Source organism: Palaemon carinicauda, chromosome 38 (assembly GCF_036898095.1).
Source record: "Palaemon carinicauda isolate YSFRI2023 chromosome 38, ASM3689809v2, whole genome shotgun sequence".
NCBI classification, from domain to species: domain Eukaryota; kingdom Metazoa; phylum Arthropoda; class Malacostraca; order Decapoda; family Palaemonidae; genus Palaemon; species Palaemon carinicauda.
The window spans coordinates 57,122,835-57,127,834 of record NC_090762.1 but is presented as its reverse complement, the minus strand read 5'-3'; the positions used below and the strand labels follow the sequence as shown (position 1 = coordinate 57,127,834).

At 36.8% G+C, this 5,000-nt stretch overlaps 1 long non-coding RNA gene across 1 annotated transcript in view; it reads left to right on the top strand.

Annotated features, from left to right (window-relative positions):
• The window catches only part of LOC137630207 (uncharacterized), a 70,571-nt gene that overhangs the window by 9,884 nt on the left and 55,687 nt on the right, over positions 1–5,000 (top strand). The window lies entirely within an intron of this gene.

Below are 5,000 nucleotides of genomic sequence, written 5' to 3'. Positions count from 1 at the left end.
AGAGAGCTTTCAATCTATAATCACTTTATTCTCAATGAAACGCGCACATAAGTAAATACTGTCCCAGGTAGACGGAGTATGTTGAAGATTTGGTGAAAGTGTAGGATAGAAGAGAGAATGCTTGGGAAAGGGTAAATTCAGTATGTAGTAAAAGTGATTTATCGGAAGAAGAATAGAGTATATGGTATCCCAAATCTCTCCAATATCGGCCGAGCGAAACTGAAGAGGCTGTGGTTGTAGGTTCATAATTGAATATTCACCGTCCCATAGACTTGAAAACTTTCTCACAAATGATGACAAGAAGAAATCTACATCGCCACTGGGGCTCCGATGATAGGACAAAAAGTATCATTAAAAAACCCACAATCTTCAATGAGGGAGGTCAAGCTTATTAAGCTGACAGTAGCTGAGGGAAAGGCTTTTAAACAGCAATGGCTTGAAGCATATTCCAATCTTTCAACTGGTCTCCACAAGGCACTAGAAGAGTTGGAAGATCCAGGCCTGCATGGCTGAGGACTATGAAACTATCAAAAGCTCAATATAGAGACGACTGGCGAAATCTAACCGGGGCCCTTTGCCTCAATAGGCGTAGGAGGTGGTGGTGATGATGATAATGATATTCCAGACACACATCACGACAGTGAAAGTTAGGACAAAGACCAATGATATATTATTTTTATAATTCTTCTCTATTATGCTAAATCTTTGACAGTCATCATCCTCCTAAATATGGGAGAACGACTCATCAACATTAACTAGTTAGCTGAAAAATTATTCTCAAGACCACATTACAGCCCTTCTGTCCCTTCATGCCTTTATTGGTTCAGAATGTACTTCACCATTCAAAGGCAGCGGAAAGATCATGGGATCAATCAAACTCTTGAGTCAAAGTATATTGGTATATTTGCTGAAGTAGGGAAATAATGGGTTCTTGATGAGGTGAATGTTATGAGATGAATTAAAGAATTCACATGCATTTGTATAGTCTTGCTTACAGAATAAAGAAATTTAATGAAACCTGAGAAATAAAGGGCAAGAAACTTAGTGGATCAACCATAGTTACGGGTATATGGCCAGCAGTCACTTTTGATCTTTGTGAAATTTGCCCCTGCAAAAGAGTTCTTGTGCAGCATGTGAAGAGGGTTAATTACCAAGTGTGCATCTGGAGTAGAGCTCATGAACAATATCCCAAAATTGCCATTTCCTTAGGAATTTGGTTTTCACATAAATTCTGACAGAAATAAACTTGAACCGTTATGGTTTGAGGGAGACGACTTCTCTAAAGATCTCAGGAGTGTATTAGTAGTTGAAGAAGGAGACGAAACAAAGTGTGATGATTTTAATATGATTGATGAATATGATAATTATGAATTTGATGATGACGAGGATGAAGATGATGAATCAGACAGTGATCAATCGTGTGTTATTTACATTTTTTTATTTAAAAAAAAATTATAATTTCTAGTTTTACAAAAAAAAAAAAAGTGTGCAGATAAAATCAGCCATTCACTCATGGTAACACCGTATGATATAGCTTATTTTGACTCAATTTAGCTTAAATAAGTACATTTGATACAGGCAGTATGCAAGTAGGGTAAGTTATGAATAGTGGATTGTGGACGTTTACTAATTCATATTTTCTCAAGTTTGTGAAAACACTTGCATTATTTACCACCATGTATTCTGGATGCTACCTATAACTCGAATGTAGACTTAAAAGGAAGCTTATATAATATGGAAGTTGTTGTATAAAGAATTTACCTATAGATTCATTATTTCTTTCCTGAGAGAACGTTGCTTCAAAGAAAAATATGTTGAAAACCAGATTTTTTTTCGGTTTGTCTGTGTACATTTTGTATTACTTTCAGAATATATATTATACGATTATAATTTTTTCTCTTTACATATGCTTCTTGATATATTGCAATAGTCTGGATATTTTTGACCGCCCATATAAGGCTTACTGTAGGTTCAGGTTTTGGCCACGAGTTAAGGGTGGTTGCTATGTTTTTGACATAGCCCAAGACATAGGTTATCTGGAAATATGAGTTAAAGGAAAAAAAGTTAGCAGAAAACATCCTGAGGGGTGGTCCCGGCACCCGGCCTAAATTTGAGTCAACGTTGAGTGTCCTGGCGAAGTTGCAAATAAAAATGGGGCACACTTTATAGTTTTTGTTCAACCAATAATCTTGTTATGGGAGGTTATCTTCTCCAGCACATGGATATCCACAAATATACATGGACTTCGCCATGTGGCAATTACAAAAATCAAATAGATCTCATAGTCATTAATAAAAAGAGAAAGAGGTCTGAGAAATGTAAGAAAATATAGAGGTGCAGATATTAGGAGTGATCACCAGCACCTCATGTACTGAAATTAAAACAAAGCACCCAACAGAAACGTAGATAGGTTTGATACAGCTAGCCCTCTAGAGAAACCTTTGCAATTGAATGTAGGAATCAATTTGCAGTCTTAGAGATTTCAAGAGACGAAGAACTGACAATTAATGAAGAATGGTGTGATATTAAGAATATATATCAGTCAGTTGGTAGTGAAGTTTTGGCACATACAGTTACAAGGAGAAAGCCATCTATATCAAATGATACTTGGGATATTATAAAAAGGAGACACAGACAGAAAATGACTGTTGAATTTTTCAGAGGAAGTAATGAAAATTACAAGGTAGAGCATGCTAAGTATTTCAGTATTGTTAGTCAAGTTAAAAGAAAAGCTTGGGATGACTGGAGAGAAAATTTAGACGAAAGCAGATGAGGCTGACAAAGCTATGAATTCAGGGAGTGGCTATTTTGTAAGAATTGCTCACAGAATTATTAATGAAATCTCTACGGGGGCAAAGAAGAAGCTTATACCCATCAAAAAGAGAGATGGGTCTGTTGTAACAACAGAAGATGAAGAAAGGCAACGTTGGAAGGAACACTTTAGTGAGGTCATGAATAGGAGATATCAAGGGAATAATTTGATTGATATACCTGAAGATGAGGAAGACCTTGATGTGGCCATGAATGAATTCGGTGTTTTTGAAGTCGAAGCTATCATTAAAAAACTAGAGAGATGGGAAGCCCGTGGATACAATGGAATAACTGCTGAGATGATATTGGCTGAAAAAGAAGTGACTCCCAGAATACTTACAAGATTATTTTGTAGAATGGGGCGTGAAGAGGCAAAACCTGATGAATGGGATCTGGAAGTGTTGGTGAACATGGCAAAACCTATTACAATAATTACAGAGGCATCACACTTACGTCAGTTGCCATGCAAATATATAGTATGCTCATTGTAAAGAGACTAGAGAGAAAGATTGATGAAACGCTGAGAGGTGAACAAGCAGGATTTAGAAAAGCTAGAAGTTATACTGACCAAATTTTCATTTCAAGACATATTGTACAGCAATGTGTAGAATATAGAAATCCACTTTTGATGGCATTTGTGGACTGTGAAAAAGCCTTTGATAGTATGCACCAGCCAGTTTTGTGGAAAGTTCTGCGTTATTCTGAAGTTCCTCTTACATATGTAAATTTGATTAAGTCTGTTCATGACCATAGCAAGTGCAAAGTTGATGTTAGTGGAGTCCCATCAAATGAATTTCCAGTGAACAGTGGAGTTCTTCAAGGGAATGTGTTGTTACCTAAATTGTTTATCCTCCTCATGGATTTTGTAATGCATAGAACAGTTGAGGATGGTGGAGGAGGATTGGACTGGATTGGTAATAGGAAATTAGCTGACCTAGAGTATGCTGATGACGCTGTCTTTATTAGCAGAACACCACAGGACTTGCAAAGCTTGCAAACCAGAATGCATGATATATCACGAGAGTTTGGGCTCAAGATAAATAGAAGAAAGACAGAGATGATGAGAACGGAATATGCAATTGAAGATGAAATATCATTGAAGGGAGAAAGGATTAATGAGGTGGAATCATTTAAATATTTACGAACTATAATCACCAATACAGGATTCTCAGAATTTGAGGTTGATGAAAGATTAAAATAAAACAATTCAGACAATGCCTATGTTTAGCAGAATTTGGAAATAAAATCGCCTGAATTGCATATAAAAATCAGGCTATATATCAGTTTAGTGAGGTCAGTGTTACTTTATGGACATGAGGCGAGGTATGACAATAAAACAATATCCACCAGATTCTGTAGATTTGAGACCAAAGCGCTCAGAAGGATATTGGGAGTTAAATGGCAGGACATGATTGAAAATAAAACTATGAGAGATTACTTATGTGGATGACATCATGATGAGGGGTAGATGGAGATGGTTTGGGCGTGCTCTTCATATTTTCCCAAGAGTCATTAGTTCACGAAAGCTTCAACTGGGCTCCACAAGGCACTAGAAGAGTTGGAAGACCCAGGCCTACATGTTGAAGACTCTGAAGCTTGAAGTGGGAGATGACGAGTGAAGAAGTATTGAATTAAAAGCTCAAGATAGAGACGACTAGAGAATGTAACCGAGGCCCTTTGCGTCATTAGGCGTAGGAGATGATGATGATGATAGCATATCTTTGGCTTTAGATAGAAATACTATCCGTTTCATTCACCTCGCAGGAGGTTCGTCATTAACCCGTCGAACCTCTAGAATGTACAAAGCATAATTCGCCTTTTTGTGGCACGCAATCTTTCGATTATTTGATGTTAAGGTCTCTCTCTCTCTCTCTCTCTCTCTCTCTCTCTCTCTCTCTCTCTCTCTCTCTCTCTCTCATTCTCTCTCTCTCTCTCTCTCTCTCTCTCTCATATATATATATATATATATATATATATATATATATATATATATATATATATATATATATATATATATATATATATATATATGAGAGAGAGAGCACAATATGTGTACAAGTATTAATATGATCATGTGTATCCACTTGTCTATATATCCAACAACAACAAATGCAGCGGTTTCTAGTCCACTGCAGGATCCCAAACATGCCCTTATTCATGTCTGGGTTCATCCAGTTTTCATCACCACG